Genomic DNA, 25,841 nt, shown 5'->3' with positions numbered 1-25,841 from the left:
CTGCTGGCCAGCCAGCCAGCCAGCAGCCGGTTAACCCACCAGCAGCCGGCTGCAGCAGAGTCTGCCCGAACCTACTGCTGGCTGCTGGAGGATTGCATCACGGCCACTGCCACAGCCCCAACCTGCAGGCAAACTGTAATTGCTAGCTGTGTCACAATTTCAGCAAATGATTTTCAATTCACAGTTGAGTCAGCCAGCTCTACGCAGGATGAAATTCCTGCTCGACCACACTCGGCAGCTCAGACACCAGGTAAGACGGGGCACGCAAATGGAGGCTTTTACAAAGAGGAGCTCATTGATCATTTGCCTTTTTTCTCTCTCTAATTAAGGGATTTGGGGTGCTGAAGATTTCACAACACACAATGCACAGGCTCTGAGAAGTTGTCCAGCCCAGATACATCTTTAACACAAACTACACACCTAAGGCTCCGGGAATATGATGGTGGACAGAAAGACCTGAACAGCCAGGAGACCTGGACATATGCTATGTATCTTCTCTATAAGAGAGGGGAGCTGCACCCTGAAATCTCATTAATATGGCTGCACCAACGAGACCTGAACCACGACAATACCAATCGGCATGCTGACTGGGATGGAGGAGCTTTCACGGGTCTTACCCCTAGAAGAAGAGCTAAAGGCAATTTATGATTGATGAGAGAGAGAATTTGTTTTCTCCAGAGATGTGCCTCCTAATTGATTATCCAATAGAGGTGGTCAAACCTACACACACACACACACACACACACACACACACACACACACTGAATAAGTATATAAATTCAACTTGCTGAGTTAATTCAGTGCTCTCTCTCTCTCTCTCTCTCTCTCTCTCTGTAAATTTAAGAATTTGAGAGAGAGCATGGGGTGGAGACATGGGAGGAAAGGAAGGGGAAGAATGATATAAATACAATAAACATTTATAAAAAAATTAAGAAAATGAAAAATAATATTTTTAAAAAGAAAAAAATTGGAGTACATTATTCTTAGTCACTACCCATGCTTTCAAACCCCTTCCACACAGAGCTTGGCTGCTTCTCTGCTGAGACTTGGTGCTGGGGCTGATGGTGCCTCTATCACCTGTAGCCCTGTGAGTTCCCTGTGGGTCTGTTTCCACATCCGGGATGCTGGCCACAGACATACTCACGTGAATACATAGTGCATAAAGAGCCATCATCCACAAGTCTTGGGGATAAAATGGGATGACTGGTTTCCCTCCTCGTTGAGGGGAACATAGTGAGGATGACTAGACAAATGAATTTCCCTGTGGCTGCTGTGGCCACCACCAGAATCTACACCTGTTCTGTCCCCATGTCACTAAAGTAGGAGTCCTGAAAATCAAGGGAAATCAGACCAGCAAGCGGGTGCACAAACAGATCTGTGCTCTCTAGGGAATGTGACACTCTACTACATCTCTCTCACAGCCCCTTCCTTCCTTCTGCTCTTGAATTAGAATCCCACCCTGCAGTTTAAAATAGCCAGTGAAATCATACATCACCCTGTATGGGAGACAAAGAAGCAAAAATCTAAAAGTCTCCTTCTTACTGTATCTGGGGCCTCGTTCTTTGAAAGAGAAGTTTGGCTGAACCTGAGAGCACAATTAAAAGCTGTTTTCCTGAAGAAGCCCCAGGGTCCCCACTCATTGATCAGAACCCTACATTGGAAGCAGAAACAGACACAGATTAAAGTTGTCCTGGTGACATTTCATGGTCAAAGTTACGTTGGCACAATGTGCCTGTTTGAACTATGGTAATGGACATCACACAAAGTCAGTGGACCGAATCTTTATTTTAGTTGCCTAACCAACTCAACTGAAATTTATATAAGGGCTGCAGAGTATAGGTCATCACACACAGCATAAACTTTTCTTTTTTCTTAAGAGTATAAAGCATATGGACTCTTAGTATTTCCTTTGATTGAGCATTGACAAATGGCAAAAAGAAGCGGTCTAGCCCAGATGGTCCCCCAGCACACTGCCCTGCCCTGCTGCACATCTCATGACAACTCTAGTCCTGGTCCTCACACCTTTGAGAGCAGTCTGTGTGGAGAGTCTCTGGAGTGGTTCCAGGGCTGCCCCAACATCCCTTAGGAGCTAGCTCCCCGAGGACTGGTTGCCTATACCAGCACGGATCCTTCCCAGTGTGGAAGCCATGCTGCTGCTACTATGAACTGGAGCCAAAGTGCATTGAAAGGAACAGGAAATTCATCCTCAGTATTACTGAGATTTGTCTCCTTAGAGCAGTGGTTCTCAGCCTCCCTAATGCTGCCACCCTTTAACAGAGCTCCTCATGTTGTGGTGACCCCCAATTATACAATTATTTTTGTTGCTACTTCATAACTGTAAGTTTGCTACTGTTATGAACTGTAAAATGTAAATATCTGTATTTTCTGATGGTCTTAGGTGACCCTTGTGAAAGGGTCGTTTGACCCCCAAAGGGGTCATGACCCACAGATTGCGACCACCGCCTCAGAGCCTCTGCTTCAGGTCTCAGAGGTTCCTACCACTCCTCGACTGCTCCTTGGTTGCTCATGAAGACATCAATGAAGTGAGGATGTTTTTCCTTTGTCTAATAGTAACCACAGTCCTCCACGTGTCGGGAAACATTCTTCTCCCATCCCAGACTCTTCTCTGCTCTACTTTTCCTCACTCATTCCTGATGATGAGTCGTGTAACCTGTGTAGATCACAATACAAGCCTTCCGAGCCTTCGTGTCTCTCCTAATGTCTTCGTGTCTCTCCTAATGTCCTAATGTCTGAGTTCCATAGTTTGGCAGCCAGGCCTTCTAGAATATGTTCACATAAATTCCTTCTCTTTCTGCTAGTCTTCTCACCTTCAAAGTTTGGTGTGGAATCAGATGATTTATACCACAGTCCTTGTAAATGTCAAGGATCATTACTTTGTTCTCGTCCTTTAGAAGTTGCCCTGTGTCATGTCAGGTACCCAGGAATATATACTTTACATCTGTTAGTGCGATTTTTGGGAGAATGATTGGCATACAAGATGCTTCTTCAAGAGAGGGACAATATACATAAATACACACACACACACACACACACACACACACACACACACACACACTGCTATTTCTGATGTCTAGTTCTGTGCTAAGAGTTCCATATCTGTTAGCTTCCAATGCTCTCTGGGAAGCACTGGTACATTTCACAGCTAAGAAAGCAAAGGCTTACAGAAGCTAACTGCTTTGGTAAGGTAAGGTGGGCCCACCAGAATATGCCTATCCTGGGTCCTCCTGTTCAGTGAAGCCTGAACCTTAGGAAGGTTCCCACCTGGTCCTCCATCCCAGAGACTGATGCTACTGATCTTGGTGACAGCGTTAACAATCCAGGGATAAACAGGAAGGTAGAGATCCTTGGGATTTGGTCCCCCAGATATCAACTTTAATGTTTGCATCCCAATTTTCTACTTCTGCTCAAACAAACACAATTAAACAAAATCTTGTAGGAAGAGTAGGTCTCTGATAATCTCTTCTAAAATAATCATGTCTATGCATATTTCTTTGCCTGCTGCCATGAATTTTAAACAATGTCCTTACTCGAAAAGTCAGGCAAGAAGCAACAGAAATTTTGAAGATGATAAACTAATAGCCAAAAAGAGGAGTGTACCACTTGTAAGGGAATTTCCAGAAAGAGCGATAGAAACCAGTTATGGAGGTAAGGGAGATCCGATTATTAACAGGGATGCATTTGAGAAAAACCACGAAGGAGAAGATCATGGAGGCATCCATGCCAGGTCAATGAGGGAGCGTCCAAATTCCACTGGCCGCACTCGGCTTTGTGTGGAGCACACAGTGCTTGGGGTCAGTGTAGAAGGCTGGAGAGGCTTGGCTCCACTTTCAGTCCCAATGGTCCCCCTAAGTTCTTAGACCTAGAAAGTAAAGCAATGTGTGGAGCTCAGCTCACTGCAAGTCTCTGTCGGAGAGACTGGCTTCTTGTGGGTTGGTCATTTGTGAGCATGGGCAGGAAAACCAAACAGAAAAGGAACTGCAGCCCACAATGGGGGACCAAGTTGTATCTTAAGAGCACACCAGAAAAGCCAGGCAATGGCGGTGCACACCTTTAACCCCAGCACTTGGGAGGCAGAGGCAGGCAGGTCTCTGAGTTCCAGGCCAACCTGGTCTATAGATTGAGTTCCAGAACAGCCAGGACTACACAGTGAAACCGTGTCTCAAAAAAACCAAACCCAAACAAAACCAACTCTTCAAGCTCCCCACCAAAAGAAAAAAGAAAGAAAGAAAGAAAGAAAGAAAGAAAGAAAGAAAAGAAAAGAAAAAAAAGAAAAAGTGTACACCATAAAATGATGATGACAAGGGAGAGCTCACTGGATTATGCTGATTTTCAGGAAGAAAACAGACCAAAGGCCATCAAGCTCAGTCTTTTACTTTTCTGATAAAGGACCAAAGCCTGCAGATAAGTGATTCGCCTAAGATCCCATACCGGTGACCTGCTGGTAGAGCCAAAGCGAATCTGCGCAGGGCAGTTTCCTTTGCTGGTCCCTTCACTTCAGCACCGACTCTAAGATCAGCGCACCCGGAACCGCCAACTGTAAGAACTGCATCTGCTGTGCCCCTGCAGTCATTTCCTGCTTCTGGCCAGAAACTCCCAGACACCTTCGAATATATAGTATGAAATGAGACACGTTTTTGTTACATTTATTCTTTGACAGTTTCGTGCATATAGATAAAGCAATCTGATGATGCTCACTCCACTTTCTCTTAGCCCCTTCCCACCCCCTCTACCTCCTCCCTCCTCCCTTTACCTCCTCTCACCCCCTCCACCTCCTCCCTTCACTTCCTTCCCCGTCTTTCCAACTCAGCTCCCCACATTTGTGTCTCCTGGTTTTGTTCTGTTAGCCACTGAGTTTAACTAAGACAGTCTGTGTGACTGTGGGTTTGCAGACATCCAATTTTGATGTATCTTTAACAAATAGAGAAGATTTTAGAGTCTAGAATTTGTGTAACAAAATACAAATATTTTATATTCCCTGCTGTTTTGCTGTGTCTACAAAGTTTCTAGTGTCTACAAGAAATATGCATAAATTATGTATATGTGGAGAGAAGTAAAGTTTCAGTCCTCTTTTTCTGAGGAATGATGAATGAAATAGGGTCTACCTTTACTGAAATGATGACCTACAAGAGGAGAGGTGAGTGGAACGCACAACACACACACACACACACACATACACACACACACACACACACACACACACACATATCAGAGCTCAGTGAGGTTTCCTACTGAATGTAGTAAAGACTCACAAGAAAGAGAACATTTCACCAGGACATAAAAGATGTACACTAACAGGAATTGGAAGAAAGAGCAGTCTCATTAGCATAAAGGTAGGAAGAAAAATCTGAGTGCATCCATGGAATGACATATGGAAGGGGCCCTACAGCACATGACCAGCTCTTTTGTCAGCTGCTTTCCAGACCTAGAGCACCATAATAATTACTTTTCAGTAACTTTTGAAATAAGGCACTGTGACCAAGTGCAAAAAGCACAATGTCTGTATTCGATCTCATCACATACTAGATGAGTTAAGTAAAAGTCAGTTCCTCTGCTGCACCACTCTTGGGTACACACCTGAAGAAATCCAAGTTGGCACACAGTAGAGACACCCTTCCCGCTCATGTTCACTCAGCACGACCCACAGTGGTACATCACACAAGCAGCCTTGGTGACCATTTCCAGGTACAGGTAAAGCAAAGGTGACCCATACCATATACATGGATTTTAGTTAGCCATAAGTAAGAATGGGATTATGTTATTTGCAAGAGAATGGATAGAAAAACATGTTAAGTACAATAAACCAGAGTCCAAGAGACAAATACAGCATATTTTTCTCATATGCAGAATCTAGATTATTTTAAAAAGACATACATAAAAGCAGAAGTGGGGGCCTCTTTGGGAAGAAGGACAGAGAAGTGGGAGGGAGACAGAGAGGGCAAAAAGGAATATGATCAAAGTCTGTGTACATATACAAAATGTCACTGCAGGACCCATTTTTTAAAGCCATATTTGCTATTAATTTCTTTAAAGAGTTTAGCACTAAAGAAGTTTTGGCAGTGAACTTGGTGCTAGGAACTGTATGTGTCTCACTAGACAAGTTCTCTACCACTGAGCTGATTTGCCAGACCGTGCATTAATTTGTGGTTGGGAAATCCATTGTCCGCTGGATGCATTTAACTAGGAGACTTGTCTTCATCAGATTAACCCAATACTAAAGGTTCAAAGCAGGGATTCCCAGGCTTGTCTAGGTCTTAGCTTCTTACATTGGTAAAGAGAGCCATAAAATAATGGAGTCATAAAATTTAAAGGGCTAAAGCTTGTTCTGGCACAACATGGATCTTCATGGCAGGATGCCAATAACTTTAAACCAGAGAAGTAATGTGTGAATGAGGTTACAACCTTGTCTACCAGACTAGATTGCAGGAAGTAAGAAGATGTTTGTAGAGATAGCTATGTCCCCTTCTCTGACATAAAAAAAGGTCTAGAAAATCCAAACAGGGCTGGCTCCTCACAATATGGCAATATTCACGGGGCCTTTGCTGAAGGAACAAGAGAGGAAACAGAATTATTAATTTAAGTCGATTACAACTCAGAATAAATAAGCTCCTGTCTTCTCCCAGCAAGCACCCAGCACCCAGCTTTTTTTTTTTTTTTTTTTTAAATTTCCCCAGTACACTCTCTGGCTCAGATTCTGTTTCCTCAACATTTGGGGAACACAGAAGCCTTGCATTAGTTACCTGGAGATTTGGGGTCTAGTCAAGGCTTATCTTCAACACACCTGGAGGCCTTGGGAGATACAGGGTTTGGTTTAATTTGGAAGGTGTCAACCTTTTCCTCCGCCATTATCTCATCTACAAACCCACAGCAGTATCTCTCATCAGGCACAGTGATCATCAGTAAACACAGCCACCTCTGTCCATTCCCAGTTCTTAGTGAGAATCTCTGAACAAGATGATCATAATGAATTTTATATCCCCACCCCACCCCACTCCTAAGTTTTAGGAGTCTACATTTAAATAAGAGCCTTGAACAATAGACATAGATGTAGTTATCTTTGTATAGGATTTGATAATACCTGGAAAGACTTAAAAGAAGACGCTTACCATAGTTTTCCCTGGGGAGAGGATCTAGGAGCCTGATGGTGAAGAAAACTATATTCACTGGTTTTGTTGTTTGTGTTTGTGGTACTGGGGATTGAGCCCAGGACTCCACACAGGCTAGCCAAGTACTCTGACACTGACATATGTTACTAATTCTTTGCTATTTGAGGCAGAGTTTCACTATGTGGCCCAAGCTGGACTTTTGATCTGCCTGCCTCAGGGTCCCAGGAACTGAGAGTACAGGTATGTGCCATCATGCCCAGAGTGCTTGGGGAATTTCATATGACCGCATATCACAAAAATCACAAAGACTGGATCTTAATCATGCAAGCGTTTTTATCTTTCTTCTAAATGAAACATTTAGACAGGCTACCCATGGCTGGTGTGTGGGTATAAGGATTGCTTCCAGTGCTAGCTGCCTTCTCTGGCCTCAAGCTCATGGTTAGTGCACCTCTGGGTGACACCCTGTGTTCCTGGCAGGAAGGCAGAAAGGCAAAGAGCATTGCCATCTGGTTATGTAACTTGCTATCCTGGAAGGACGCCTCGGCCTCCTCTGGTGAAGTTACAGCTCTGCTGCGGCTGAATGCTGCTGCTCCCCTCAGATGTGAGGGGCTGGGAAAGAGAGTGGTCTTGCTGGATTGCTGCCATGCATGTCTAGTGCAAAATTAGGGTCTTACTAGTACTAATGGAGAGATGGGGCATAGACCCGGTGGTCCATAGTGTCTTTCATACATACATTGTCTTTTCAAACAATATAGCAGATAGAAGAAAGCCTGGAGAACAAAAGTCACAGCCTGAGAGGTGACCAAGGGAACGACGAAATGGAAGACTCACCAGGTTCCCAGCACAATCACCATGAAGTAACCTGAAATGCCTTCTAAGGCCATACAGCAAGCGGATGAGAACAAACACATATATCTAAGGATCTAAGGAGATCTGCTAAGCCTTGGAGGGAACAGCAAGCGCTGTACCTTTAGTCCTGCCCTGTCCTGTTCTCTCTCTGCTCAGCTGACAAAGCTCCGCTCCAGGCAGCAGGCTCTCCTCCACTGTTCATTGATCTGTGCCATGCGAGGGATAAATGACACTCTCCATCTCCAGCATGCCTTCAGCTAACAGTGTCTGGGAGTTTGGAGCTCTTTGGCCTCTGGCTTTTGCTTTAGTTTTGTTTGCACAGATGAACCCGTTTTAAAGGAGTCCTACTTGGTTCTTTTAGGGCTGGGAATCCCTGCTACGACAGAAAACAGAATGGGACGAAGAACTGAGACATCCGAGTTTAGGAGCTCTGTTTTCTGGGGGAAGTCGCTGCCCCTCTCTGGATATCCATTCCTCCACAGGAGAAAGAGACCGAGGATCATAGCAAATAAAGACATCCCACACTGTGCTGAGAGCTGATCCAACCGGCTGCCCTTAGACCTCTCCTCTCTCTTCTTCTCCTACTCTTTCTCTCCCTTGCTCTTGTTCTTTCTAACTCTCTCCTTTTCTTCCTCCCTTTTCCTGTGAAGGGTATTTACCACCTGAAACTCTCCAGAAGACACGCTGGAAATGGAGGGTGTCATTTGGTACAAGCTGTTAGAGCTTACAATGCCCCCATTAAGGCAAGAGAACTTGGGGCAAGAATGTCCCAATGGGGACCAAAGACCTATAGCTGGGAGAAAATGGGGGGGGGGTAATTTATACACACACAGGAGAGCTTCAGCCAGAAGAGCAAGGACTTGCATGCTGAAAACATAAGCACTTTGGTCTTCTCCCCGGCTTCTCTCCCTTTCCCGGGTATGGAAGCCCAGGAGGGGTTATGACCTCCTGCCATGTGCCAGCCCCAATTTGCATTCCTGGGAATTTTGAGCTTCCCAGACTTAAGCCATTTACCTGAGTGTCCCCTTATGTACACATCTGCTGTGCCCTTATTTATTAAATATTCTTTCAAATATTTTTTTCTTTTATCATATCCACTTTAAACCTATACCAATTATTGACATAAGAGAGTTTGTTTTGTTAGTTATTTGCTAAGGCATATGAAAATAAATGTGTTTGGAATGGAAAAGTATTCCCATCTGAAACCTCAATGTCTCACAGTCTGGGCCTTGCAAACTATTCTCCAAGGTGGGGATCATTATTATCATCTCACACAGGAAGAAACAGTTTCTTTGAGAGATTAAGTAACTTTCCCAGGAATACAAAGACATGGAAGACAGAGGAAGACTCAGAACCACGATTATCCTCCAACCTGTGCTCTTTTGCTGGCCCTGTAATGGAGAGGGAGTGGACGAAAAGGCATACAAAGGCAAGATCAGTCTGTAGGGCCTTGCTCAGCACTCACAAAGACCTAAGCTCCATCTGTCCTTCCCTCCCTTGTGCCTGTCCCCTCCATAGTCACGCCTACCACCAAGCCACGACTTTGATGGGCTTGTCAAGCGGTGGCTTTGTCTCCCACTATGGATGTGGTCTGTTCAGAGTTGCTAGCAGCCTTCTTAATCCCATCCTTTCAGAGTCTTAACCTAGCTCCTCCTGAATGTTTGCTTTTTGGCCTGGGCAAACACAAGACTTGGCCTTACATGGGGCCTTGACCATACACAGTAGGTCATGGGCATTCATTCTGGAACAAATGGAAAGCATTCTTGCAACTTCTCCTAATCCCCAACAGTACCTGGTTGCCTAGCACAGATGACTCACTTGGTTGATAAACACAAGCAGGATTCTCTGCCACCTGCCCTTTGGCCTCTTCACCTAGGTCTCCCTACCAAGCACCTGGTCCATGAAACCAAGAGAACATCAAAGGGTCATGTGAGGGTCTGGCCTTGGCTTACCTCTCTGCTCTAGTCTCCCCTGACAACATCTGGGTCTGAAGCAGCAGAGGTAGGGAGGTGGAGAAGAGCATGAATAAGAGCAGAGAAGCAGGTGTTTACTATGGTAGGGCCTAGAGCATATCAGCCATTGTCATGGATGCTGTTGTTATGGATGCTTGAGTCTGTTACCTTATTTAGCACCATCAATAGCTTGCCATCCCAGCAGATAGGTATCTCCAAGCCCACTTCACAGAAAAAATCCTGAGGAGGAAATTGAAGGGCCATGCCCAAGGACACACAGCTATTAAAGAACAGAGTGAAGATCTGAACACAGGTCTATCTAACTCTAAAGTCCACAGTCTCCATCCATTACCTCTAGATGAGAGAGAATAATTTACAAAAGCATTTCAGAGTTATCTACTCCAGTGTTTTTAAAGATGTATGCTCTAGAATACAAGTTTTTTAGATTTGAAGAGGAAGAGGCCAAAAATCATTGGAGGAAGTTGGTTAAATGCAATCAGATGCCTCCACTGTAAGATTTCTGAGTCTTTATGAAGTCCATTTGAGTTTCCAAAAGTGTAATATGTCTCATGGTCCACATCACCCAAGAAGATTGTTTATATGTGAAACAACACACACACACACACACACACACACACACACACACACACACACACACACACACACAGAGTGTTTTACAGAATAGTTTGGAAAATGCTCATCCTTCACATCTCTTTAGGCATAAAAAGGAAGGAGGAAGAGGAGGTGTGCCCAAGTAACAAGATAAACCAAAGTGAGGTATTTCGCACACATCACAGCTTCATTTCTGTTCTGCTTTTCTGCCTGTTTCCATAGACGATGCTGTTTGTTGGTCGTTAAGAAGAAGGTACACCTGCCAGGCACCAGGGTAAATAAGACATGATAGCAACCTCACAGCAGTGTGTAGTTAGCATTGACAAGGCCATAGCCTGGGGTTAGGGAAGCCCTCTGTGGGGGGGATGAGTGGGTAGATGTTTTCTAGCCCCTGTAATGTGCCAGCATGCCTTTTGGTAATCTGAGATACCTTCTGTGTTACTAATGCATCCATCACAAATAGCAAGCCATGGGCTGGTTCCAATCCTATCTTCAAAGTTCTTTCTCTTACGATAGTACAAGAAGCAACTGGCATATGTGAATATTCCTCTGACTTCTGTTGACATTGGATGAACCCCCACCCCCCTTGCAATGGTCGCGGGAGGCAGGAGGGGACAGTGCAATTCCTGGAGTGTCTAACCCCAGAACCACCACAGAATGTAGGGGCAGAAAGAGATCCTGGTGACTCAGCAATCCAAACCCAGGCTGTAAATGAACCAGGAACACTGGAGGAACAGGGCTTGCTGTGGTTTCCTGCTTGGAGACCCAGCCGGGCTGGTGTAGCTGCTGGACTCACTAGCCTGCCAGTTAACGTTCAGTGTGACACCTAAAGCATTTGAAGTGAAAAGTCAAAAATCCTTCTGCAGGTACGTAACGTGTGCCCTTGGGTAGGTCACTCTCCATCTCTGGGTCTGTTTCCCTCCTCTAAGAAGGAGGAAATTGGATTTGAGCTTTTCTCTGACTCCATTTTCTACATGGGTTCCACTGGAGAGACCAGCTAGTCAAAAACTGTCAATCTACAGATGCTGCGCGGTGCCCCCATCTTGTCCACTTGCTGGCCATCTGTTCTCTGAAATTATGTCCCATACTCTGAGGTCTCAGGTGGGTGGGAAGACACAAATGGAAGCTGACCCGCTGGGACAAGAGACGAGAGATGGGATAGTCACATTCGCTGCCATAAGGTTCTGCAGTGTCTGTTTGCATTTCTGAGTCTTGACTCAGAAGGCATTAGCTATTTCTTTTTCTTCTTTTTTGTCTCTTTCAGATGCTGCACAGAGCCTAAATATGCTTTTTCTGGTACTTTGGGCTTCTACATTTTTTCTCTAAAGCTCGCCCCCCTACCTTAAGGCTGTGTGGTCACCACGTAGCTGATCTCCATAGCCACCTAACTCAAACAAGCACACTCTTTTCCCCCTCCCCTTCTCTTCTTCGTCCTCCTCCTCCAGGCAGTGTTGAGATTTGCAGGCTGCCTGCCCTGGGAGTTTTCTTTTAAACTCTGATAAGATGATTTGCTTTGAATTAACTTTGAGTTTGCCTAACTTAAAAAAATTCAAAGGAGGGGTGGCTTGGAGGGGTTGCTATGTAGCCTTGTGAGGAGGAAGGGAGAGTCAGCTGCCTCTGAAGGTTTCTCAGGGGTGGGGGGATCCCTTTCTCTGCTAGCCCTAAAGTTTCCGGGTAGCCCAAGATCTGGGAAAGTGACAACATTAAGGTGCTGAAATTATGCTACCACTTGGCTTGACAACCTAGCACAGGCCTCGGCGGTCTTTTCATGCTCCCCTGATCTGTGGACAATAAATTTTAAAGGAATGGTTCCAGAGGAAGTAACTTTCAGACTGGAACATCCCTGGGGTTCAGGCTTCGAGCCTCATATGTGGCCAGGAAGGTGGTCCTGGTGTTGGTAGGTCTGCAAAACCCATTGGTTTTTACAAGTTACAACTGTTTTCCCTGGACAGAAGCATCATGATTAGTCATTGATGAATTGGTGTACTGAAGAGGGCTTAGTCTTGGTTGGAATGATCTCTAAGGTCTGGGCTTAGCATAAAGCAGCACTTTGTAGAACTCAGAAAAAGGAAATGGCATTTCACAGGATGGATTTGCTAGCACCAAAGACAGATGCAGGTTCAGTTGCAGCAGCAGTAGCAGCAGCAGCAGCAGCAGCAGCAGCAGCAGCAGCAGCAGCAGCAGCAATATTTTAGAGATGTCCAGCTATCCTGTCAATCTATAATCTCTTTCAATCTGGAGAACTGAGTCCTGGGAAACGTCTAACAAGATTTCCTTGGCCTCTGGTAGAGACCACCCATTAGTACCCGGATCCTTCCCAGAAAAAAACAGTGTGAACACCTCTCCAACATGTACGAATTTATGGTAGCCACAACCTCCCCTCACCCTTGACTCCATCATTCATCCCTCCTGGGAGGTTTGGCAGCCATGAATTTGAAAGAGAGCTGGGGAGGGGGGTATGGGAGGGTTTGGAGGAAGGAAAGGGAAAGGGGCATGATGTAAGTTTATTATAATCTCAAAGACTTCATATTCATACAAAATGAAGCTATTTCTTATTTCTGTCTTCAATACTGAAACTTCTGGAGAATAAATGAACGCTCTCTGTGGGGCCATCTGGCTTGCCCATCTGGGAGAGACATTAATACCAGGTGCTGCTTGGGGGATTTCCCACATGTTTATTTTCTGTTTCTTCAGCAAGCAGTTATTATTTTACATTTGTGATTGGTGGCTCACGGATTAGCTCTTCTGCTTTGATTTCTCGATGAGATAATTGGAAAGTTGGCTACCGTTCCCTACCATTTTCCACTCTGCCTTGGGCTACTTTGGAAGCCAATGCTAATTTGATATTTTTATGGCTTTTCCAGGGGGAGTGAATAATGATTTAACTTGTAGCCATGCCAGTGATTAGGAATGACTACAGAGACCTTCGGTACTCCCGAGTCCCCATTTCATGAAAAACCGTACAGGAAAAGTGTGACCATTTCCCCTTGATATATCCCATAGAGCAGATTTCTCAAGGGAGAGATTAAATATGATCCTGGTAAGACTTGAATTCAAAAAATACAGATCTCAGTCCCAGTTCCCTCATGGAGACAAACCATGGATCCACTTTGGGCCTCAGTTTTATTATCTGTAAAATGGAGATGGATTGTTTGCTCACTCAACAGACATTTGATTGTTGCCAATGCACAAAGTATTGTGTGCAAGACCTTTCTCTACCTACAGAACTGTTGCATTCATAGATTTGCGTGTCTGTGGAAAAGCTTTTTTATTTTTATTTTTTATTTTTATTGATGTTTTAAGTTAGCATGGAAAGTAATGGCTTCTACGTGGCATATTCCTGCATTGTTCTTTTCACCCCCTCCCCTCTCCACTCTTCCCCTCTCCAACCCTCCCCTCCTCCCCTCCTCTCACTGCCCATCCCCCTTTTGCTGGGCCCCTCTCTGCAGGCTTTCTCTGTTTTCATGTCACGTGGATTTCATTACCCTCTCCTCTCTTAAGATAGTTTATTCTCTTCTTTGTCCACTACTGATTTCAACACACACACACACACACACACACACACACACACACACACACACACACACACGGGGGGGGGGGGGGGGGGAGTTAGTTTATATTTAGGTTCTAATATGTGATTTGTCCTGAGTCTGGCTTATTTTGCTTAACATAGGATGTTTAGTTCCATCCATTTTCCTGCAAAGGTTATTACATTTTTCTTTACAGCTGAATAAAATTGTGTTCTGTTTATGTACATTTTATTTTATCCATTCATCTAGGCTGGTTCCATAGCCTAGCTATTGTGAATAATACAGCAATAAACAAAGGGTCTTTGTGGAATGCTGAGTCCTTTGGGTATAGACTCAATGATAGCAGTGGTTCACGCAATTTTTTTTTTTTTTTTTTTTTTTTTTTTTTTGCGTTTTGGGGAACATCTCTGTACTGATTTCCATAGTGGCTACTCCACTTTACCTCCCAGCAGGAATTTTCTTTCTCTATACTCCTGCCAGCAATTGTTTTTTAGATTCTAGCCATCCTGACTAGGGTGAAATAGAATCTCAAAACAGTTTTTCCTTAAAGGTTTGTTTCAGTTTTAGTTATGTGTATACACATGTATCTGTGTGGGGTGTGTGCAGAGGCTAAAGGTACTGGATCCCACCCCTGGGACTGGAGTTAAAGGAGATTGTGAGCTGCTGGCGTGGGTGCTGGGAACTTAACTCCAGTCCTCCGAGCTAACAGTATTATTATATATATAAAACTCTCAATCACTGAGCAATCTCTAGCTCCCAAAGCAGTTTTAACGTGAATTTCTCTGATGGCTAAGGATGTTGAACACTTTCCAAACGTTTACTGGCCATCTGTGTGCTCTCTTTTGAGAACTGTCTATTCAGCTCATTAGCCCATTGCTGACTAGGAAAAAATTGTGTCCATTTTTTAGTCTTTTATATCTTTAAGATATTAACCCTACCTGATATACAGTTGGCAAAGGTCTTCCCCGTTCTATAAGCGTATACTTCACTATGGTGATTATCTCTTCATTGTGCAGAAGCTTGCTAGTGTCCTGTGATGCCATTTGCCAATTTTTTGAGTTATTTCCTGTACCACTGGGAAAAGAACTAAAGCTCTTTTTCACAAGTTCTTATGTGTGCCTATGTCGTAAAGTGTTTTCCCCTAGAAGTCTCAAAGTCTCAGGCCACATATATGTTTTTGTTCTTTTTTTCTTCTAACGTGTATGAGAGTTTTGCTGGTCTGTGCACCACTTGCGTGCCTGGTACCTGCAGAGGCCAGAGGAGGGCATCAGATGCCCTGCAAGTGTAGTTACAGACAGTTGTGAACCACCATGTGGGAGCTGGGAATCAAACCTGAGTCTTCTGTAAAAGCAGCAAGTGCACTTAACCATGGAAAGCCATCTTTCCTGTCCCCAAACCATCTGCCTTTGATTCACTTTGAATATGTGTCCAAGAGAAAGGGGTTTAGTTTCAGTCTTTTACATGTACATATTGAGTTTTCCCAGTATCATTTGTTGAAGAGGCTGTCTTTTTTTTCCCTGGTGTGTGTGTGTGTGTGTGTGTGTGTGTGTGTGTGTGTGTGTGTATTACACTTTTGTCTATATATATATTACACTTTTGTCAAAAAATTTTGTCAAAAATGTTTGGATTTATTTTTGGGTTCACTATTGTATTCCATTGGTCTACATATCTGTTTTGTGCCAGTATGTGGGAAGGTTTGTTAAACCATTAAGTGTGTTATGAAAAGAAAGGTGTGTCCCACATAGGTGCAATCTAGAATACATTTTCCTTTTAAATTAAATTCATTATGTCCACTCCTAGGAAAATGTTTCTTAGTGATAACCTTTTGTGGCCAGTAGTACTGGAAAAATAGATAACCACTGATTTAGGATGAGATTATGTACCAATAAACTCATTGTAACTGAAAATATAAGTAAAGAGGCTGAAGAGATAGTTTGGTAGTTAAGAACACTTGTTGCTCTTGCAGAGGACCCAGGTTCAATTTCCAGCACCATTTATAACTCCAGTTCCAGGGGATCCAACACCCTTCTCTAACTTCCTTGGGATCCAACACCTTTCTCTAACTTTCTTGGGTACCAGACACCTATATGGTGCACAGATATGGATGCAGGCCAAACACTCACACATATAAAAATAAAATAAATGTATCTTCAATTATAAAAAGAACATACAGGACAAAGACATTGAGTGTACCTTATCTATTGAGATCAAACTGTAGGGACAGCTGGTATTATAGGTACCAGTTGTTTTCCCACATGATTTTAGGACTGATGGGAACCTTTGTTTGGCAGTTAATGCCCAATGTTGAAAGAGAATTATGCCCTGGGAACATATCAAATTCAAAAGCCCATCCATTGTTTGGTTCACTTTGTCGTCATTGGAAGCCACACCATTCCAAACATGATGGTCTCTATAGGACGAAGAACAGACATTGTCCTTTCCCTTTATCCTACAAAAACAATGTATGAAAGGATAGAGCCCTGCCTGCTTCTGTTCTTGAGTTGGCTAGAATACTGCTCAGCAGCCAGGCCCACTCTACACACATGCTTCCACAAAGCTCTGTGGGTTCTCTAAGATGGAAAAAGCATCAGGGCTCCTTTTTTAAAAATTAATTTTTATTTATTTATTTATTTATTTATTTATTTATTTATTTATTTGGTCTGAACAATGGCAAGATGTGGAAATGACAAACAAAAGCAAAAAGTCACGGTGCCTACAGATGGCTTTGCCATTTACCAGTTCCATCACCATAACTTTTACCACCTCCTTTTCTACCAGTTGAGCATCAGAGCACACAGGCCACCCGCTCACGCTAAGCAGCTCCCGTGCCGTGAAAGCACTCTGCTAGACTGAAGGCCACGGACTCAAGTCGGGTTATCTCCAGTGCTCCTCACTTGGACTTGCACTAGCAGTTGTCATGCCTTGTCGTCCTCTGCATGACAATTACCATGCCAGTTTGTCCTGCAACCCAAGTTGATTTTCTGGTCATTATCTATTTAATACATTTCTAACACTTCTGCCTTCTGAGTCCTTCTCCCTCCTAAATATCTGTGTGGTATAGTTTTCCCAGCAGAGAAATGGCAGCCTGGTTTCCTCCAATAGGCCACGTGTTTGGAGTGGTGGATGTTTTCTCCTTAAGCTGCAGTTATACCCGCCTAAGTCATGGACTCCTATAAGCTAATGAAGGTGACTATATTTTCAAGTCCAGTGGCAGTGAGATGTCCCAGCATTACTCCTTGCGACACCTAGACATCTTCCCAGAGTTAAATATACTTATAAATGGTGGTGACTGCATAGCATGTTTGCAGCCCTTGGAATTTATGACTTGTTTTATTAGCTCTTTCTCAGAACCTCCCAAAAGGATGGCCAGTAACACTGTGATGAAATCAAGGTCTCAGTGACACCATGAGTGTGACAACTCATTGCTTCCATGGAGGAGGGGGGGGTGGTTTTGACATTAATAATAAAGAGATTGTGAGCACTCCGTGTTACCAAGTCAATGGAAGTGATTAGTGACCTTTGACAACTTCTTCAGTAAGCAAATAATTTCCAGAGGTAATTTGTCCTCTGACTGCTGCAGTTCTTCCCAGATATCTTAACTTTCTCAAAAGGTAAAACAGGAAGTCTGAGGTCTTGAGAATGGAAGAGGCTTGCTCTAAGTTACTGAGTTGACTTCAAGGCCTAGACCACAGCATGTGGCACAGAGGAGGTGGTCAACAAAAAGTGAATGAACTCAAATATACTATCCATTCTCTCCTTATCGTGCTCTACAAATACAATATTCCTAACATGGACTCTGCTCTTCTGAGTTGAAGTGACTTTCCTGCCCACTGTGATAGATACAAACCTTACGTGGTGGTTGATCCACATTGACATGAGTTGTAAATCAATCTCAATCTATATTTTTAATAGGTTCTCTTGATGAGGCCCAGGCAGTACTTAAACTTGTAATCCTTCTGTCCCAGTATGCTTGAGTTGCTATGGCTAGCTTTTAATCTGAAAATTTAAACACTTGCTATGAAAAAATGGAAAATATCTCAATAATCTTTATAATGATTGCACAGCAAAATGGCAATGGTTTTTATACACTGGATTAAATACAAATATAACGTCATTAAAATTAATTGCTGCTTCTTCACTTTTTCAAGGGGTAAAAGTGCTTACAGTGAAAGCAGGATGAATTCAATGCAGCTGGAGAGCTTCTCTCCAGGTGCCACCAAGCCCCCGCGGTCCCACAACCCACGTATAAAATGATCGCTCAGATGCTTATATTACTTAGAAACTGTATGGCCATGGCAGGCTTCTTGTTATCTACTTCTATCTTAAATTAACCCATTTCTATTAATCTATAAGTTGCCACATGGCTCGTGGCTTACCAGTACCTTACATCTCGCTTGTCATGGTGGCGGCTGGCAGATCTCTCCGCCTCCGCCTTTCACTTCCCCCAATTCTCTTCTCTTTGTTCTGCCTGGCTACTGGCCAATCAGTGTTTTATTTATTACCCAATCAGAGCAACACACCACACGTAACATACAGAACATCCCACAGCAGTTCAATGCCTGGAACCCACATAAAGAAACCAGATGTGCCAGCACATGTGTGTAATGGCAGAACTTTTAGAATAAGAGCAGAGGCAGGGATGTGAGAATCGCTTGGAAGTTTGAAGGCCAGTTTGACTGGAAACACAGTGCAGCAGGAAGGAGAAGGCTTCAACAAAGCTGAAGGCTGAAATGGACTCCCAAAGAGTCTCCTGACCTCGACATGCACACTGTGGCATTTATGTGGCTGCACACTCACACACATGGAGAAACACACATGTGTGCATGTGCCCATGGATCTGGAGAGTCAATATTGTGAAAAAGGCCATGAAACCAAAAGAAACTTGCAGGTTTCAAGGAAATCAAAGTTACAATAATATTTTCCCCAGAAATTTAAACAATCTTAAAATACATATGGCAACACAAAAGACCTCAGATCACCAATTCTAAGCAATAAAAATAATGCTGGAGGTATCAACATATCTGATTTTAAATCATACTACAGAGCCCAATAAAACAACATACCAGCATAGAAACAGGCATATGGATTATTGGAATAGACCAGAGGTCCCACCCTTAGCTGAAGAGCTAATAGCAGTTGCTAGCTCCTGGGAGAGGGACAGTCAGTCTTCTTTAGGCTGTGGCCCCTGGTAGGCTCACAGTGCTCCAGAGCAGCAAATTAGATATGATGAGTTAAAAAGAAAATAGGACCTAAAGTTGGGTGGAAATGAATCTTGAAGAAGTTTGTGGATGGAGGGTTAGAAATAACAGGAATGGAGCGGCCCTGTTTCCTGCAAGTCCTGTGTAGATAATTACATCTACTGTGAGGGCAATGGCCATGCCATGTTGGGATGCATTGTATGTGAAAAATAGAGGCCTAAATAAAGAATTCTTCTGAAGAGTTTCCTTGTTCAAAAACAATTGCCTGGCCACGCAGAGGCCACCAAAGTTTTAGTGATGGGTCATGCTACATCTTGAGTTGGCAGCAGAATGTGGCAGTGTTGTCCACATAAATTGTTCAAGAATAAAAGATGCAGCAGAATCTCTACCATGGACCCCACAGCTGCCATATTCAACAAAATAAAACTACTCTGAGGTTTCATTTTACCCCAGACAGAATGGCCAAGATCAGTAAGACAAATAACAGTAGATGTTGGAGAGGATGCAGAGAAATGGGAACAATTATTTATTGCTGGTGGGAGTGCCAACTGTAGAGCCCCTAGGGAAATCAGTGTGGAGGGAATCTCAAAAAACCAAAAATAGATCTACCACAAGAACCAGTTATACCACTCTTGGAGATATCTTACTACAAGAGACATTTGTTCATCTATGTTTATTGCTACCCATTCATAACAGACAGAAATTGGAAACAGCCTAGACATCCATCAACTGATGAATGGATAATGAAAACATAGTATATTTGCACAATGGACTATTTATTGTTCAGTTATTAAGAAAAATAAAACGATGAAATTTGCAAGTAAATGGATGGATCTAGACACAGTAATCCTGAGTGAGGTAACCCAGACCCAGAAAAACAAATATTGCATGTCTTCTCATAAATATGGATGCTAGTTTTAAAGCCTTAGATAATGTTTATTTCATTTAGAATATCCACAGAGGTTAAGTAGATCTTAATAGACCATTGGGGGAGGGAGATGGTCCAAGGAAGGGGAAATAGAATAAGTGTTATAAAGGAATAAAGGGAACACTGGAATAGGAAGAGTGAATGGTCAGGGGGATGGGAGGGCAAAGTCAAGGAAAGAATATAGGTAAGGATAACTAACACTAAAGGCCATTTGAAAACACATATGGAAACCTATTACCTTAGAAGTATATACAGAATTTACATGGTGTTATCATACAATATGAGAGGTAATGGCCCAACTAGACATCATATGCTACCAAGCAAAACTTTCAGTACCAGAAATGGGTTATATCTTGTTCAGTCTTTGGACAAAAGAGTCCATAGACTTTCCCAAATGTTACAAGCTATTGTCAAGGCTATTGATTACCCTTCACAACCTGACAGTAAGATATTATTGCTAAAGATACCACTTACTTATGTTACCAAACATAGAGAAATCAAGCTGGTGCCCAATAAAAGCTTCCCCTCTACTGAGTAGCATTCATAACACTAAAAATTGCTATACATGCTACTTGAGTAAAAAAGTTATCACCAATCCTACCCAGCTATGGACCCTGTATAACAGTGACCTGCCTGCAAGATAGACTGGTACAACAGTGGTACAAATGTTATGGGAGTAACCAACCATTTTTTAAAATTAAATTTAAGGCCCACTTCATAAGATGGAACCCGTACCTGACACTGTTAAAGAGACCCAGAACCTGAGACTAGATAGGGCAGGGGCTTAGAGGAAAACCTAATATCAGTATTCTTTTAAACAAACATGGCAATAAAAAGACTTTTAACAACACTGATATACCCATAGATCAGTGCATCACTCAATCCTTATCAAAGATGCTTCTTGGATAGAAATTAACCGAGACCAATAACTGGACAATATGCAGTGAGAGATTGTGAAGAACTTGGCCTTCAATGGGATGATTTGTCAACCTCTTTCCATCAAGGCTCAGGAAAAGGAGGCAGAAAGATCCTAAGAGCCAGAGGTGATAGATGATTCCAAGGAAATAGTGTTTTCCAGATACACGTATGAACTCACAGAGACTGTCAGTATGCACAACATTTGCACCAATTCAAGCCAAACAAAATCCCAGCATGAAGAAGGGGAAGTAGACGTATGCTGGCTAGATTTATGTCAACTTGGCACAAACTATAGTCATCTGAGAGGAGGAAACCTCTACTGAGAAAATGCCTCCATAAAATTGGGCTGTAGGACAGCCTATTGGATGTTTTCTTAATCAGTGATTAATGGGGGAAGGCCCAGCTCATTGTGGGTAGGGCCATGCCTGGGCCAGTGGTTCTGGGTTCTAAAAGTCACATAGATCAAGTCAGTAAGCAGCACCCTTCCATGGCCTCTGCATAAACCACTGCCTTCAGGTTCTTCCCCTGGCTTCTTTCAGTGATTGGTCTACAAAGTGGAGGTGTAAGCCCCCCAAAATATTTCTCTCCCCAACTTGCTTCTTGGTCATGGTGTTTCATCTGAAAAATAGAAACCCTAACTAAGATGGCCCAAAGTCCCTTAACCAAGATGGTGTTTGCAATTGATACTTACTAGGAGAGAGTCAGTTTTTTCAGTGGACTGATGCTACCACAGCCACGCTCAGGAGTAGCTGGCCAACACAAAACAGACTCCACAATTTTTGTGTGCTTCCTTGCTGTTGGTTTGGTTTGGTGTTTTTGTATTTTTGTGGGTTTTTTTTTTTGTAATTTGTGTTTGTTTGAGGGCATTGTTTGTGTGGGAGAAGAAATGTGAAGTTGTGTGGATAGGGAAGTAGGGGGGATTTGGGAAGACTCGGGAGAGAAAAATATGATAAATAAATGAGCAAATAGTAAGAAAAATAAAAATAAAAGACACAATATTGATGGTCCATGAATTCTGACACCAAGATTCCAGAGAGCTGCTATAGCCAAGCAATGTGGGACAGGGTTAAAATACTTTCACTGAGGCCCTGAGGAGCCAGTCCATGAATGGTGGAAGGTGAAGCTGAAATCAGCAGAGGCCCCAGGATGTTGGAGATACCAGGACCATGAGATGTCTATCGGTGAAAAGCACATGTATAGAGAGGACCTGGTTCAAGAGGCTGTTCTAAGGCAGCAAACTGGAGCTATGAGATTATCCAAGCCCCTTAGGGCCTGGAAAATTCCATTATGTCCTAGCTATGGGATATGGAATTGAAGAATCTGATACTTGCTTTGCTAGGGTTTGGTTGTGCTCAGCCTCCTTTGTTTACAGTCTATCCTTCTGGAATGGGTATGTTTTTACCATAGTATGGTGAAAGTGTGTAACTTGTCTTTTCACTTTGTAGGGACCCATACTTTTAGGAAACTTGTTTGGGTCTCAGAAGAGAACTCTTCTCTTTTTCAAGATGGTGGGTGATACCCGGGCATACCCTGCCTTAGTCTCCAGGGAATAATCCAAGGAGATCTGAAAAGCAAAAAGCTATCAGAAGAGGATGCGCAGTCTAAAAATGTGTGTGTGTGTGTGTGTGTGTGTGTGTGAGAGAGAGAGAGAGAGAAAGAGAGAGAGAGAGAGAGAGAGAGAGAGAGAGAGAGAGAGAGAGAGAGAGTGCATGGGGAGCCCTACCCAGGGCAACAGCAAAATTAGCAGATGGAGATGCTAAGAAAAATCCCCTTTTCTTGGTGTTGAGTGCTCAGCCCTGGACAAAAACAGAGCAGAAGCAAGTTACCATGTCAGAACGATCTCAGCTGTGTTGTTAGCTTTGCAGCTGGAGATCCTCTGTGAACGCATTCTCAGGACAGTCTCCCTTTAGGCAAAAGTCCTCATCTTCCTCTCCTCCCCTTATCTGCTCCTATAAGTTCCTGTCCTCTTTACATCCTTCTCTACTTTCTATCAACCCGAGAGAAATCACAAGTCTTCCTCTGCCTTTTTCTTCCTTTCTTTTCTTTTTGCTGGTATTCACAATAACAAGTATCTTAGTATACAAAGTAGTGTCACTGTCCCTTTACTCCCTAAAATGATTGACACTCAAGTGATGATTTTTTTTTTTTTACTTGACTATTTCACAGAGGGACTACTGCTGAATTGTGACTTTTGTGACTATATATAATAGTGAGTCTACTCTCAGGGGAGTCATAGGGATGAGCCTGGTGCCAGGAACAGCAGTCTCAGAGTCTGGGAAGAATACCTCAACCCTGTTATTTTCTAGCCCCTCTTCAACTATGCAGACATTCCACTGAAAAAAGAAAGGTTATTTGAATAGATTTCAACTAGTAACTTAACTACAGTTGTGCAAATCCCATCACAAAACACAAGTAACATGAAAAACAAAAGCAACATGTATCCTCTAAAGTTGACCATCCCCAGAGTAACAGCCTACAAAACAAGGACTTATATGGAATTACAGATAAAAATTCAAAAGAGGTGTTGGGGATTTAGCTCAGTGGTAGAGCGCTTGTCTAGCAAGCACAAGGCCCTGGGTTCAGTCCTCAGCTCTGGAAAAAAAGTTCAAAAGAATGATTATAAGTATATTAAAGTAACTAAGGATACAAAAACTTAGGAATGAGATCCAAGATAGCACATATAACTGAATGAAACAAGAGACTCGAAACAGAATATGAAAATGAAATTCAATGAGCCAAATAAAATGCTCATTGGAAATTCATACTAATAGAATAGGAGGAAATTAGATCAGAGCTCAAAACAATGTAGAGGATTTACAGTTCAGTCAAAGATAAAGATAAGCTAATTAAAATGTACAGATTGATGTAATGATTTAAAAAAAAAATCTGTTGACTGAAAACAGTCCAGGTCCAGATGGATTCATTATCAAATTCTACCAGACCTTCAAACAAGAGTGAACACTAATACTTCTCAAACAATTCCATAAAGTAGAAAAATGCCACAGAATTATTCATTATTACCGATGCCAAAGCAAGATAAAGACATACAACAACATTCCACAATGAACACAGATGCAAAAAATCTTAACAAAATACTTGCAAACCTAATTCAATAAAATGTTAAAAAGTTCACTTGTCATGATCCAGGGAAGCAGAGATGCTTCAATATATGCAAACCAATAAAGTTAGGACATCATGTGGATGGACTCAGAGACAGATATCAGACATCAGATGGTTATTTCAACAGATGCACAGAAGGCTGCTGGCAAATCCAGCATCTCTCCATGATGAATAGTTCTGAAGAAACCCAGAAAAGGGGACAGACAATCCAGAATGAATATAGGCTGGATATGACAAATGTACATCCAACACTACATTAAACTACAAAAAGCTCAAAGCATTTCTGCTAAAACGAAGACAAGACAGGACGAGGGTCTCAGCTTCCTCTTACTCAGGTGATGCTTGGCATCTTAGCTGAGCAGTAATCAAGAGAAGCAAACAGAGAGATGCAAAAGGGAAGGGAAGAATGCAGAGGATGCTTATTTGTAAATGCTCCGCTCCTACATGGGGCTCCTCCGGGAAACTCTTCGACAGGCTTTTAGGAAAGCAGTAGAGGAGAAAATTAATGCACAGTTCTGTAGCCTTCCTTTCCTAGACCAACAACGAACATAATATGGAAGAAACCAGGGGAGCAATCCTATTCAGAACAGCTTCAAAACAAAACAAAGCACCTTGGGATAAGCTTAGCCACAGAAGCAAACAACCTCCATAATGAAAACCTTAATAAATCACTCAACAGAGAAACTGCAGAAGATCCTAAAAAGATAAGACACCAGAGCCCTTGGATTGGAAGCATCAGTATTGTGAAAACGGCCATCTTACCAAAAGCACGCTACACATTCAATGCATTCTCCATCAAAATAATAACATAATTCTTCACGGATACTGAGAAAATAAACTTAAAATCCATTTGAAGGAAAATAAAGCAAACAAGAAACAAAAACAAATCTCAGCTGGACAAAGCAATCCCGTGCATAAAGAGTAATGCTGAAGATATCACCACACCTAATTTCAAATCACACTGTAGAGCCGCAGCATTAAATACAGCAAGGAATTGGCACAAAACCATACATGTAGCTGTGAAACAGAATAGAAGACCCAGATGTAAATCCATGCCGCTACAGCCCCCTGACTTTTGACAAAGATGCTGAAAATACTCACCGGCAAAAAGACAACCTCTTTTGATACTAGGCTACCTGGACATTCACACATAGAAGCATGAGACTAGATCCTACTTTTTACTTTCCAGAAAAAGAAACTTCAAGCTGGCACGGTGGCACACACCTTTAATCCCAGCACAGGCAGGCAGATATCTGTGAGTTCGAGGCTAGCCTGGTCTACACTGTGAGTTTCAGGCCAGCCAAGGCTAGATAGTGAGACTTTGTCTCCAAATAAATAAATACAAGCTCCAAATGAACTAAAGACCTTAAAATAAGACCCGAACCTCTGAAAACACTAGAGGAAAAAGTAGGGAAAATACTTCATGATACACAGTCAAGGACTATTTTTTTTTTTTTTTTTTTTTTGCCAGAGCTGAGGATCGAACCCAGGGTCTTGAGCTTGCTAGGCAAGTGCTCTACCACTGAGCTAAATCCCCAACCCCAAGGACTTTTTAAGTAGGACTCCAGTTGCTCAGAAAAAAAAAAAAAAGCCAATGATTGACAATTAAG

The 25,841-nt window shown here is 42.8% G+C and overlaps 1 protein-coding gene across 1 annotated transcript in view; it reads right to left on the bottom strand.

The window, feature by feature from the left end:
* The window catches only part of Tgm3 (transglutaminase 3), a 67,165-nt gene extending 41,809 nt beyond the window's left edge, over positions 1–25,356 (bottom strand). The window contains exon 1 of the mRNA XM_036185124.1: positions 25,333–25,356. The gene's annotated coding sequence lies outside the window, so the exon portion shown is untranslated. The remainder of the gene's footprint in view (positions 1–25,332) is intronic.
* Positions 25,357–25,841: the final 485 nt, after the last annotated feature.

Source organism: Onychomys torridus, chromosome 4, assembly GCF_903995425.1.
Source record: "Onychomys torridus chromosome 4, mOncTor1.1, whole genome shotgun sequence".
NCBI classification, from domain to species: Eukaryota; Metazoa; Chordata; class Mammalia; order Rodentia; family Cricetidae; genus Onychomys; species Onychomys torridus.
This window is presented reverse-complemented; position numbering and strand designations above follow the sequence as displayed.